Source organism: Lissotriton helveticus, chromosome 2_1, assembly GCF_964261635.1.
Source record: "Lissotriton helveticus chromosome 2_1, aLisHel1.1, whole genome shotgun sequence".
Classification (NCBI taxonomy): domain Eukaryota; kingdom Metazoa; phylum Chordata; class Amphibia; order Caudata; family Salamandridae; genus Lissotriton; species Lissotriton helveticus.
In genome coordinates this window covers 1,353,611,692-1,353,626,363 of record NC_136059.1, presented here as the reverse complement: position 1 = coordinate 1,353,626,363, position 14,672 = coordinate 1,353,611,692, and positions in this window count along the sequence as shown.

The following is a 14,672-nucleotide window of genomic DNA, read 5'->3' as shown; positions in this document are numbered from 1 at the left end:
GACAAAAAACAATTTTTCCCTCACATTTCTGTGACGGAAAGTTCTGGAATCTGCAGAAGAGCCACAAAATTCCTTACACCCAGCATTCCCCCAAGTCTTCTGATAAAAATAGAAACTCGCTTGCGTTGGTAGGCCTAGAGCCCTTGACCGGAAATAGCCCAAAATGCAACATAGATACCTCACATTCTTCTAAATAAACCTGTCCCGTTTTTTGCGAAGTGGGTGGCAGTGTATTTTAGGCCCTAACTCAGGCGGCACTAAGGGAAACCTAGGAAACACGCACATTTTTCAAAACTGGACAGGTGGGTAAATCCAGGTTGATTGTAAAGCCCTGCTTCACATTATAGCTGCGTCGGGTATAATGTATGCAGGGTGGGTGTTCCTACACGGGAAAGCCTCGTAAAAGTGACGCAGTGAAATCTACAAGATTTCACTGCACCACTGCTAGGAAACTACTGCGTCAAAACCTTACGTCTGCTTGAAGCAGGCTTAAGGAGTTACCCAACACAATAAGTATAGTCATCAACATGCATTGCTGGAGCTGTGTCGTGCTTGCAACACAACTCCAGCAATGTATTTCTTTTGGGCCAACCGATGCATCAGAATTTCTGACACATGACACATCTGGCAATCCTTTAGCCATGGTGCGCTGTATTGTAAATACGGTGCACCCATGGTTGCGTAAGGGTATAGCAGGCTGGTGCAGGGAAACTGACGCATCTCTACAGATGCGTCAGTTTCTTGTAAATCTGGCCCTACATCTTTTCGCTAATTTACTGACTCCAGAACCGCTTTTCAATGTCTTCTGCAGCCAACTTCGTTGTGCTGTTGTATGGCAGCTGAGCGGCTCTGGATCGGCTTGCAGCTCGGCTCTCTGTGGATCACAAACTTCTCAACCCCGATGCAAGCCTGGGAGACCCCCAATGTCCAGCTATGACTCTACACCGGTTATAATAACTTTGGGAGGAGGGAGGTTTAGGGGGCTTATAAAGCAGAGCACAACTCGACGGGGCACATCCTTGACCACGCCCTCCCCCTCCTTAGTTCTGTTTTTAAATTCGACAATATGTCTTGGTCATTAAGAATTTACTAAGTACAATATAATGTACGAAAAACAATGAATGTGCATAAGTTGAGACACTCCTTGAACCTTCTATTTATCTATATTTTCACTCTTACAGTCAAAGCATTGGTGAAGGATTTTTGTATGTTATCTGTGCAGATCTGAAGCACGGGATCATGTGAATGATTATTTGTGTGAAGATCATGTGAATGATTATTTATGTGAAGTTGCTCAATAGGTTTTATTTATGGCACGTAGGCATACAGTATGCTCCCTGATATAGAGGTTAAGAAATATAACTGGAAGAGGGTGTGGCTTGGACGCCGATGGGAGAGGCAGCGTGAGCAGGTAGCTCCGCGCCCGATCCCGAATATTCTCCTGTACAATCTCCTGGACGTCACCTGCGGCACGGAACCTGGGATCGGAGTGCCTGGGGCAGCTGTCGCAGCCCATCTTAAGGCAGCGGAGGGCTCTGCTGGGTGGTGAAGGACGGCGAGGCTGGCCGTAGAGCTCTGGGGTTACGGCAAGATAGCGGCGACCTCGGGTTGCACAGTAGGACTGTAGCCGGGAGGTCCTCGGCGAGCTTGGCCAGGGAAGTGGCGCCAGAACTTGGTGTGTGCCCGGATCACTGAGGGCCCGCTCTCTGGAGGCGCGGACTGGTAGTGGGGCCCCCTTGCTGGCAGCGCCGCTGCGGAGGTTCCAACCTGAACTGGAGGTATAGTTGCATCACTGGCCGGCCGATGATATGGTTCCTGCGGCCGGGAAGAGTGCTGGCAGACTGGAGACCTAATAGGCCACTTACGAGTACGCAGGGAGGGGCGGACGGACAGAGACCCCTGTCGGAGGGGAGGTGGCGGAGAGACTTCGAGCCGGATTGTGGTCGGCAGCACCACTTCACAAACGGCCAGATCACAGTAACGGAGCTGATCTTCTCGAGGTGCACCGGGGTGCGGGCCTGCCCTTGCTGCCCCAACGCAGAGTGTCCATTGGGTACACGGAGTACGCGCCCGAGGCATCTCCCACGGAGCTGGTGACCTGGGGGGTGCAGGAGGCCGCACTTGCAGGCGTGATGAAACCGAAGTCGAAAGCTGAGGGCGAGATGGGGCGAGACGACAGCCAGGAGGCTCATGTGAACCCTGAAGAATCAGCACAGGAACAACGGCTTAACAAGCGCCTCGACGGTATCCTGGACGCAATAGCAGCGACGAAAGAATCATTGCACCAGGATATAACGCAAGTGGCGACGGGGCTGGGGCTCCTGAGGGCGGACCATGCCAAATTGGTGGACAGGGTGAAGGAAACTGAGCTGGTACTTCAAGGCCTGAAACCGTCGGTGGTCACGGCGGAACATAAGCTGAATGACGTGCTGAGCCGCCTGGCTGTCCTGGAAAAGAGGGCTGAGGACTCCGAAAGCCGCAACCGGTGCAATAACGTCGGAGTGGTGGGTCTGCCAGAAAAATCTGAAGGGGAGGATATGGTCGCGTTTCTGGACAACTGGTTCAGGACTGTGGTTGCCCCGGAGGGCCTCTCCTCCTTCTTCACCCTGGAGAGGGCTCATAGGGTCCCGACTAAGCCGCCTTTGCAGGGTCGTCCTCCTCGGCCGGTGGTGGCCAGGGTGCTACACTTTAAAGATAGAGATCTGCTGATTCAGAGGGCTTGTTCGGCGGGGCCTTTCCAAGTGGAGAATAGTACGGTCACAATCTTCCCGGATTACGCTCAGGACGTTCAGAGGCGCAGGGCCTCCTATTTATCGGTGAAGAAGGAGCTTAGAGATGAGGGGATCCAATACTCTCTGCTCTTCCCAGCCAAATTGAGGGTCATCATGGACGGATCTACACACTTTTTCCTGACGCCTGAGGAGGCCTGGACATGGCTTGAATCATATAGAGCTGGCACTGGCAGATGTAGGGGAGAGTGGGGCCAGCCGAAGCCATTACAGGTGCGCAAATCGCAGCGCCTCCGCAAGCGGAACAGAGCTCAGCTGAAGAAACAATCTGACCAAATGGCCGCCGACAAGCGGGGAGCCCTGGCGGCGACGGCGGTGATCACAGGTTCGCAGACAAGTGGATCAGCAATGGGGTCGGAATCTGAGGAGGTGGAGGAGAAATCGGGCACGGAGCTCTCCGATGTGGACAGTGCCCAAACGGCAGACGAAATCGTGGGTGACTAACCCCTTCGGGCCGTGCCTCCTGAGAGCTGGCCCTGGCGGAGCGGACGTCACAGGTACACAATGGAACTGGACTTTTTGTGACGCACTTTCACATGGGATCTAGGGCTGGGGGTGATGGCGAAGCATGCCGCCCGTTGGCCCAGACCCACCCTCCTATTGCCCTTAAGGCTTTCTGTGGTGGCTACCACAGATTAGAATTGTGTGCATTGTTGTGGGAGTTTGGATGGGGACTAATAATTTGTTATTGGGTCCTGTTCTGGGGGGGGTGGGATAGGGGACTTGTGCGGGGTGCTGTGCTTGGGGGTCAGAGCTGTTTTGGTGTGGGCGGACTGAATGGGGAGGTGGAAGAGCTGAGGGACGGTTACAATGGGGACGTTACTTGATCTGAAGTGTCTCACATGGAACGTGCGTGGTTTGCAAACTATCTCAAGACGCCACAAGGTGCATGCATACCTGGTGAGACGTGGGAGCCAGATAGCGCTGCTTCAGGAGACCCATCTTACCAAGCTGGAATGTACTGCCTTGCAGAGGAGATGGCGTGGCCAGGTGTTTGGCACGACATACTCTGCGTTTGCCAGGGGGGTCTTGGTGCGGGCAGGGGTCCCCTTCCAGGTCACGAACCAGGTTATAGATCCGGAGGGTAGATATGTGGCGGTGGAGGGGAGGTTATATGGCCGGGATGTACTGCTTTGCAGTATTTACGCCCCAAATTCGGATCAGGCCCGCTTTTTTGAGAAACTGGGGGGACCACGGCACATTTCCTGGCGGGACAGGTCCTGCTGGGGGGAGATTTTAATTCAATTACGGACCCACTGCTGGATAGGTCGCACCCACCGTTGCATACTTCCCCGGTTCGTAGGCTAGCTATACAGAGGACAGCATGGGAGGACCAATGGGGCCTTATCGATGTATGGCGGGGCAGCACCCTACTGATAGGGACTACTCCTTTTCTGCACTCCACGAGCTGCATGTTCGGATTGACACGATCCTATGTAGTGACGTGATAGCAGCCCTGATAACACACTATTTAACTAGGACCATATCAGATCATAACCCCCAGCTGGTGCGTATCAAATGGCAGCGTGAGAGAACGCTGGTTCCCACGTGGCGGCTGCGGCCGAAGACTCTGGAAGATCAGGGTTTTAGTGCTGACCTCCGTGCAGGCATTGAAGGTTATTTTACTGAGAATGACGGGACGGCTACCACTAGAGCTATAGAATGGGACGCGTTCAAGGTGGTGGTAAGAGGGCTATGTATTGGAAAGTGCTCCGGTGTGCGATCGGCACTCGTTGCTGACGTAGACAGAGCGGAGGGGGCACTGCGGGACTTGGAGCGGCGGCGGCCGGAACAACCGACTCTGCACACACGGTTACTGGAGGCAAGGGAACTGGTGGCTGCAGAGACGGAAAGACTGAAGTTATGATTACCGACTGTACACGACAAAAGTGCATGCGGAAGGGGACAAGGTGGGAACGCTGCTGGCGAAACTGACCAATCCGGTGCCCAGGGGCTGCCCGATCCTGAGCGTGCACGAAGCGACGGGAGAAATGGTTTACTCCCAGACTGCTGTCCTCTCATGCTTCTTAGGTTATTACACAACCCTTTACAGAAGTCCACTGGAGGCTGCGACCCCCGACATAGAGGGATACTTGGCAGAGATTCAGCTCCCTCAGTTGGATGAGGATAGCGTAGAGGATCTGGGCCGCGCGATAACACTTCCCGAGATACGAGGAGCAATCCCGCAGATGGCTCGGAACAAAACACCGGGTGTAAATGGCCTACCGGTAGAATTTTACGCTAAATATATTGATGTTTTGGCACCTCGTCGGCTTGTGGTCTATGCCAAAGCACTAGAGCTGGGACACCTGCCTCAGTCAATGAGGGAGGCGCTGATCGTCCCACTTTTGAAGCCGGGAAAGGAGAGTAGCGATGTGACCTCCTATAGGCCGTTGTCCATGCGAACGGTGGACTATAAAATTCTGAGTCGTGTTCTGGCTACCAGACTCTTGCCTCACATGACCGCACTGGTCCATGATGATCAGGCCGGGTTTATCCCGACCAGGAACACATCAACCAATATCCGCCGCCTTGTGTGCGTGTTAGAGAGTTCTTTGGACCCAGACCAGATGCCGACAGTGCTGTCCATAGATATTGAAAAAGCTTTTGACAGCTTAAAGTGGTGATACCTTGATAAGGTGCTGGAGAAGTACGGTTTGGGCGAACACTTTGGACGCTGGACGAAAGTCCTCTACTCGGCGACGGCAAGGGTGAGATTAGGATCGGTAATATCCTCCAACTATCCGGTGCGGAGAGGGACGAGGCAGGGATGCGCACTCTCCCCGCTGCTATTCGCGCTGGCGATGGAACCGCTAGCGCGACAAGGCTAGAACAGGGAGGGCCTATGCTGGTATTATGTGCGGCGGGATCCCGCAATACATCTCACTCTATGTGGATGACGTGCTGGTGTTCTTGGAGGACACTGCTGAAGCCCTGGATGGGGCGACTGCGATGCTGTCACTCTTTGGGAGGCTGTCAGGCCTTAGGGTGAATTGGAGTAAAACCTGCCTTTTCCCGTTGCGGGCGGCCATCCCCAGGCCGCAGCTGGCCGGGGACATCATTTGGGAGCACTCATGCTTCACCTATCTGGGGGTCCGCATCTACCACGGGGCTGATAATATGCTAGAAGGGAACATATGGCGTTGCATACGAGCCCTGAGGGGCTGCATAGCATTCTGGGCAACCCTTCCCCTCTCGGTACAGGGCAGAGCGGCGCTGCTAAAAGTGGTGGCTTTGCCTCGGCTGCTCTACTATTTTCGCACGCTGCCATTGTGGATTCCACAGAGGATCTTCAAAGAGTTACGCACCCTAACAAGGGATTTTTTGTGGGGCCACGGGAGGCGCCGGGTAGCCCTAGATACACTGCAGAGGCCGAAAGCAGAGGGGGGACTAGCGGTTCCTAATTTTGAACTATATTATCTGGCGGCGCAGCTACAGATCCTCACCCAGAATGTAGCGAAGGAGTTTAGAGGCCCTGTCCAGACCAGAGGGGGGGCATACAGAGACACATCCTGTCCTCTATTGTCATGCAGCAGAAACTCGAGTTACGAGGTTTAACGTTAGAAGAAAAGACCCTGCGTTTGTGTTGGACCAGAAGCGGGCGGGGGTAGCTCACCCATATGCTTCCGAAATCCCACTAGGTATGTTGACGGCGCTGCCGCATGGTGGGGATTGGTCCCCGCTCATGGATTGGGAGGATTTGGGACTCCATGTGGTGGGCGACCTCTATGCTGATGGTGAATTACTACCATTCCGGACGGTGCAGGAACTTTTTGGCCTCCCAGATGGTGGTCTCCTCCTGCATGCGGCCGTGACAACGGCAATACGCAAACACTGGAAAACTGGACAGGCTGAGCCCAGCACGACGATGGCCTGCCAATACGTGGTAATGGCGGCGGGCACATTCAGGGCGGTCACTTGCCTCCATTCCCGAATGTTGAACGAGGGCTTAGAACCACTTACAGTATTGAAGCTGAAGTGGAAGGAGAGCATTGGAAAACCCATACCGGATGCGACTTGGGGCCACATACTGAGAAGAACTTGGAAGGGGAGCAAAAATGCTCGGTTTCAGCTGGTACACTTTTTTGTAGTGCATAAAGCCTACCTTACCCCGGGGAAGATTAAGAGGCACTTCCAGGTTCAAGGGGTGGCATGCCCTAGATGCCTGGCACCTGATGTGGAGCTAGACCACATGTTGTGGAACTGTCCGATACTGGGGACCTACTGGTCGGAGGTGGGGGAGCTCCTTAAGGTAGTTACTGATCGACAAGTGGAATATGACATGGCGACCTGTTTGCTGCTTTGGTTTCCCCACACGGCGAAAACGAAAATCAATAGTAAATTCATTGACCTGGGCCTCATTTTAGCACAGAGGGAAATCACTTGGCACTGGAAGTCAAGGGAGGGCCCGTCCAGCAGGAGGTGGACGAGTGAACTACAGAAATGGGCCCGTAGTGAAAGTACGATTAGGTTTCAGCAGGCCACTCGGGCGGCCAACGAGAAGAGTATGGAGATGGCAAGGGCGTGGGAGGGGCTAGTGCAAGCGCTGAAGGACTATCTGCTGGCGGATGAAGAGGGGGATGCGGGATCATTGTAAGAAGTTCCGTGAGGCACAATTGGGAATATTGACCCCGGATCTCTTCTGAATATAGATACATATGCTTAGACGAGGCCCACACCAACAGCGATACAGAGGGAGGGAGGTGGGAAGGGAAACTGGGGATTCTTTTAGGAGTGCAACTGTGGAGAGGGATGACTGTGGGGATACAGAAAAGCAGATAATAGTTCATTATACTGACTGACAACGATTGTTTTCTTGCATGGTTTCTTTCTTCCTATCTTTCTTCTGTCTCTGGCATTTTATAGCTGACGCCGCCCGACCTCCGGGTTATGGGCTGAATGGCTGTGTGATGTATCAAGTATGCTCTGTAGACAGCAGCTGCCAGAAGCCAACGTGTCGAAATGATTGCCTGTATACCCCATGAATCTGCAATAAAAACATTCCTTACAAAAAATATATATATATAACTGGAAAAGTATGCGAAAAAATATTGTCATTTTTTCACTTGATACAATAGATTTGGTCATATTGTAAATCTTGTAACATTTATGTTGTTTATAAAATCCAACCTCTTTTCTGCTTGATATGGACCCAATTCCATTCCACATAAGATAGATACACATGCTTTGTATAGACTGCAAAGCAGTACCTCTCCTAAGCAGTGGATAGCTAGTAGATGATGTAGATGTTTGGAAAAATGTTTTAACATTGTTTAGCCAGTTAAAGCTTCCTGGTGAGCCTGAATATCCATACATTATTGTTTGGGAAAAGTTTGTTGGGTTGATCTGGTAGCAGTTTTACATATGTCTGCCATGGGAATGGTCTCTTACGTTGTCTTTTTATGAGTAGAATGTGCTTGAGGCATTAAATGTAATGCATGTTTAGCTTTAACATAGCACATTTGTATACAACTAAGAATACATCTAGCAATCCCCCTTTGAGATAGGATTGCTAGGTTCAGCTGCTGAAGATCTGAGTTGGTCCTGATGCTGAGTCAGCATATCTGGTATCAGCGGAAGCTTTTTTTCTGAGACTGCATCAAAATTTCCAGCAGCCCAAATTACCAAGGCTGTCTCAGCCTATTCAGTGCCACCAGAATAAGTCATGGAAACTTGCCCCACACAATAATATGGATCAGAGGTAGTAGAGGCAACGTTTGGGAAATAACCCTGGCCAGTTCCTCCTTGGTGCATTGGCCTGTACTGTGAGTGTTTATACCTGGAGGAGAAACTTTGGCATTTTGTGCCTTTCACAACGGCAAAAAGATTGATTGTGATATCTCCCACTTGTGGACTTGTTGATGCGTTCTGTTTAACAGTACTGAAAATGTTTTGTGCACACCTTGCGGATGCTCTGCAAGGAGCTAAATTTGATTCTGAATGTCCCAACACCAAATCTCGGGCTAGATCTGACAGTTGGGGAAATCTTTCGTGAAGACTCTTGCCTCGGATGAGCCTGTAAAGGCCCTGAGGGCTAATCTGATTGTTATGAATTGAAGATAATTGCTGTGGCAACTCTGTTGTTGTGGCGTCCAGGTACCCTGAAGAACAAGTTATTACCTTGAGTCACGCTATTTCTAGTGGATACTCTTTCTAACTGCAGATACTTCATATTTTTGAAAATTCCTCAGCACCAAACTGGTTCCAGAAAATCTATAGCAGTACACTTGTGTGCTGGTAAGTGGTGTTTGTGCTGCTCCCCATGCGGCGTCAGTTGCTTTCTAGGTTGTCTGCATCCCCAGACGCAGAAGCCATTCGCAGAATTGCTGTGGTGAATGGATGCCAGTTCACAGAACAGGGAGGGCGAGTCAGCCAGTGAGGAATCTGCAGTTAAATGGAGTACCCACTAGAAAGAGCGTTACAGAGGTTAGCAACTTCCTCTTCTGCCTGATGCTTTTAACTGCAGATTCCTCACCTTTTGAATAGATACCAAATCAGTACCCTTCCAGGTGTTAGGTCTGTGAAAAGGTTCAAACCAAAAAGTCCTGCTAGATCTGACTGGCCAGGCAGTAGTACTTCATGAACTTATGAAGCGATGCCAGAGTAGAAACCTGAGAAATATCAAGAACAAGCACTTTACGTTCCAACACAGTGGCAGCAGCTTTGACTGTGGTGGAATGAGCCTGTCACTTCCAACAATATATGATTCTCTACTGCACTTCCTGGTCCCTTATTTGCTCCAGTGAATCCATAAAAACAGATCGTCCACCTGATGGGGTTAGATATAACTGATGAATACGCTGAGAACTCTTTTATGATAAAACTGATGGAGCCCTTCCTTCTCCTTAAAGGCAAAGGAAGGAACCCTGGAAGGGGGATGCTTTGCACAACATGAAAGGGAGTCACCACTTTTTGGGGGAAAGGAGGCTCTGGTCTTCAAGACCAACTTGTCAGGAAAGAAAGTAGTGAATGGTGGATTGTCAAAGGGTTTGTAGCTCGCTCACATGTGGTGATAAGAAAAACTGTCTTCAGCATGAGCAGCTGCAATGAAGTTGAGTAGAGGTTCGGGGGGGCGTTGCTTGGCGCGCAAACGGAATGGCCGCTTAACTGAACGGCTCCCGTTTCCTACAGCCCTGATCCTGCACTAATCCTCACCGTCTGGAGGGCTGGCTCTCCATAACTCAGCGGAATCGACGTGAAACAGCCTCGACAACGCTCGGTCCAAATTGCAGACCGCTGGTGGCCTCCTCCGTCCAGATACCAGCGCTGAAACTTTCACCGGCACACTCCCTGGACCCGCGGAGGTGAGGGACTCGGCCACAGGCGCTCACGCGAGGCCGGTGCGGACCACGAGGCGGAGGGCCCCAGGCGGGAGCCTTGCTGCTGGAACCCACCGCGATTCACCAGGCGGGTTGAGCCTCGGATCCTGCCCTCCGCGACAGCGGACGCCTTCGCGGGGCTGCACGTACCTGCCTTCCTGCACGCTGCATTACTGTGAAATCTCGCTGAGAGCGACGCTGCATCGGTGACACACGGCGAGCTCGACCACCCTTCAATGGCGGCCGCCGAACACAGCGAGTGCGGGGAGATCTGCCCCTGCCGTGCTGCAGCCGTCTGAGTGGACTTTAGCACTGCGCAGTGAGTAATTGGCTACGCTTGTGGCACTATCCCGCTAACGCAGATCATTAATAGCGGACCACGCTGTCACTCGCAGACATACCTGGGGTGGCGGTGCCTGTGCTCCCCGGGAGACGCGCTGTCCCACTCCCACTCCCGCTGCGGTTCGCTGGAGCCCGGCCTTCACCTCGGACCGGCCTGCCCATCTGCATTGCTCAGGTCGAACTGGGGGCTTGCTGCTCTGTGCTCACAATTTGCTACTGTAGGTCCTGAGGGACACATTGACTGGTCTGGGGTTGTCCGGCGGGTGAGTAGCACGCGGGCGCTACTGGTACCCCTAATCCTTGCCTCTCCTTTCTATCGTCCAGCCAGCGGCCCTAGCCTGGCCGGCTAGTCACGGACACATCTAGTTATCAGAGCCTAGCATCTCAGACACCTCTACATTGCTTCGTGTTGTGCGTGGTCGACGGGGAGTGGGACCTGCCATCCTGCCTGATCACATAGCGGACCATCTCTACCTTGTCAGATCCTGTAACGATGGCTCACGAGCGGCGCAGGGGCACGATGGTGCGCCCGGAGCACCGACAAGCGAAGCTCAGCTTTGAGAGCGCCAAGAAGGGAACGAAGCCGGGCGTGGTGGAACCTGGGCCTAGTGGCGCGGATCCTGCTGCTGCACCTTCCCCCTCGACTACGCTGGATCTACACGGCCTGTTTCAAGAAATGCGCCAGGGCTTTGCTACTGTGGTGGAGAAGCTGGACAGGATGTCCTCCAGACTGGACGCACTAGTACACAAAGTCGACCAACACGAGGAGAGAATAACCGCGACGGAGCAGCGTATCTCGGACAACGATGACCTCACTGCTACTCACACCTCCCAACTCGCTCGTATGGACAACCTTCTTAGAGTCATAGCAGCCAAGAACGAGGACTTGGAAGCCCGCAGCCGACGCAATAACATCCACGTCACGGGTATTCCGGAGTCCACAGACACTGGTAGAATGGAAATCTACATCGAGTCACTCCTCCGGGCGTCCATGGGGGAGGATGCCTTCTCACCTCAGTTCATTGTGGAGAGAGCACACAGATCCCTGGCTCCTGTTCCGAAGCCTGGGTTGCCACCCAGGCCAATTATTGCCCGACTATTGAATTACCGTGACAGTGATGTCGCCTTAAGAGCTGCCAGAACCAAACGTACCCTGCACTATAATGGCGTTGCCTTTTCTCTCTATCCCGATTTCACTCCCCTTGTGCAGGAGGAAAGGCGGAAGTTCTTGTCTGTCAAGAAGAAGCTGAGGGAGGCTCAGATGGATTATGCTCTGTTATACCCAGCGAGGCTGAGGGTGACACACCAGGGTAAGCAAAGATTTTTCACGGACCCGAGTAAAGTTGAGGATTATTTGAAACGGCATCGCAGGGCACAGAGAGGCAGACGAGATGATCATGCAGACCTCGATGAGGATTTGCCCCCGGTGAACAATGAAGATTGATGTACCCTGCCTTCCCCGGACGAATTTGTCTTGGGACTGCCTTACTATACTTGACTTACACCTGCTGCCTCAGATGGCGTTGATGTACCTACTGGGAGTTGAACCTGCCTGAGTCCCCTAACGGTGCGCGATATGTAGGAACCGCCCCCTCTATCCCTGCCTCTACCGTGGACGGTACCGAATGTGAGGCTATCGGGGAAGGGGGGTGGCTGTGCGCTTTTGCTGATGTTCCCCCTACGGGAGTACCCCGCTATTAAAGTCCAGTTGTGGGAGTTCTGGGGGAGCGGGAGGTGGGTGGGTGAGGGACTGAATGGCTGCTGGCATGATTGGGATGCAGTAGTGGGTGGGGGGGTGGGACCTGTTACGGGGAAGGTTGTTTTGTTGAAGACGGCATTTGGCTGGATGGTAGAAGTGTTCCGTGATCTAATGCATGAGCTGCTGCAACTCTGGAACCCGCAGCGGCAAAATTTTTCTCTCCGATTGCATCTGGGTTATGGCTAGTTTTGGATCTGCTGCACAATTGAAATGCTTGTCTTGGAACGTCCGAGGGCTCAACGATGCTAAAAAATGCAGAAATGTTATAGCATATTTAGATCGCCATCAGGTACAAATTGCTATGCTACAGGAAACACACGTGGCTCCACAGGGGCGCCCTACTTTTGGCTGTAAATGGGCCACTACCCGGTCATTCTCCTCATACTCCTCGTATGCAAGGGGAGTTGTTATCCTGATTAAACGTACGGTTCCCTTTCAGGTATGTGGTGAACTAGCGGATGTGGAAGGCCACTATGTGTTACTCTGGGGGCGGCTAGGCCGCGATACTGTCACCTTGGTTAACTGCTATGCCCCTAATCTTGATGTACCTTGTTTCTTTACCACACTATGGGGTCAAATTCTAGACGTAGGGTCCCGCCATATTATTTGGGGGGGAGATTTCAACATAGCGTTAGTGCCTCAATTGGATAGAGCTGATAGAGCGACAAATTACAAACCCAGATCGAGAGAAGCGTTAGAAGGTGTGCTCTCGGAAGGTAACCTGTTGGACGCCTGGCGACAGCTACACCCTGGCCGTATGGAGGGTACCCACTTCACATCACAGACTGGTACATGGGCGCGCCTAGATTATTTCTTTCTGACCAGAGAAACGCTTACTGGAGTGACTAATGTAACTCACCTCCCGAGATCGTACGCGGACCATAGCCCGGTTCTGCTGACTTTATTGGTCCCCGGCTGGGATAGCCCTAGACCACGATGGCGCCTACAACCGGCGGCCATGCTAGACGAGGTCTTCCGTGTGGAGCTGGAGGATGAGATCACTGCTTTCTTCCCAAGGAACAAGGGATCTGTTGAATCTATTGAAATTATTTGGTAGGCATTTAAAGTCACTATTAGGGGTCACTGCATGTCTAAGAGTTTTGGGGTATTGCGTGACATACAACGCACGATCCGGAAGCTCGAGGGCAAGTTGAGGGAGTTGGAGGCGCGGATGGTGGAGGGCGATACCACTGCCACACACGCTGCATTCAGGGATAAGCTTACACAATATGAAGAAGAAGCAAACAGGGAGACTAGGTTTAGGAGTAAACACTGGCAAGCGAGGAAATACTGTGAGGGAGATAGGCCTGGCAAAGCGTTAGCTATACTGACAGGGATGCCGCGCGTTGACAGTACTATCATTGAAGTGGTTAATCACCAGGGTCACACTGTCAGGGATTCAGATGACTTGTTAGACCCCTTTGTTTTCCACTATCGCACACTGTATACCACAGTCACTACTCCTGATATCCAATACGATGACTTTCTAAGTGATCTGGCCTTGTGCTGGCTTAGCGATGTAGACAGGCAATTCCTTGCCGCTCCTTTCGAATTGGATGAAGTTAGAGATGCAATTAGGTCGCTTCAAAATGGGAAGGCGCCTGGACTGGACGGTCTTCCCGCAGAATTCTACAAGACCTATGTAGACGTCATGGCCCCGGTCCTCCGAGAGGTGTTCGAGGAATCCTTCGAGGATGGCATCCTCCCATGCTCCATGCGTGAAGTAGTCATCACCTCCTTATTGAAACCCGGCAAAAATCCCACATCCTGTGACTCATATCGCCCCCTATCGCTCTTAAATTGTGATGTAAAAATCTTGGCCAAAGTCCTGGCCACCAGGTTGTCTCTCCTTATGACCCGGATAGTTTTGCCTGACCAATCTGGCTTTGTCCCAAGCCGCTCCACTTCACATAATCTGCGCACTCTTTTTTCCCTGCTTCATACAGTCCACCCTGACCTCCCTGTCGCGGCGATCTTTTTAGACGCCATAAAAGCGTTTGATTCAGTCGAGTGGCCCTATTTGTTCACCGTCTTGACCCGCATGGGGTTCCCCACCATATTCATTTCCTGGGTCCAATTACTATATACTCAACCCACTGCGAGAGTCCTGATCAACGGACATCTCTCCACGCCGCTTAACATCTCCAGGGGCACCCGACCGGGATGCCCACTGTCCCCCCTGTTATTCGCGATTGCCATTGAACCCCTTGCATGCCGGCTCCGTCAGCTTCATGGCGAGGGCGCGATTCGCTGCCTTCAGCGCCAGATTGATGTATCATTATATGCAGATGATATGACTTTATTTGTCAAGGACCCAGTGCACAACCTGAATCCCCTGCTCAGAGAATTTGTGGTCTTTGGAAGAATGGCGGGGGTGCAGATCAACTGGACGAAATCCCAGTTTTTTCCGCTCACAGATGCTGTACCCGACTTTCCCCTGGATTACCCTCTGGAGTGGTGCAG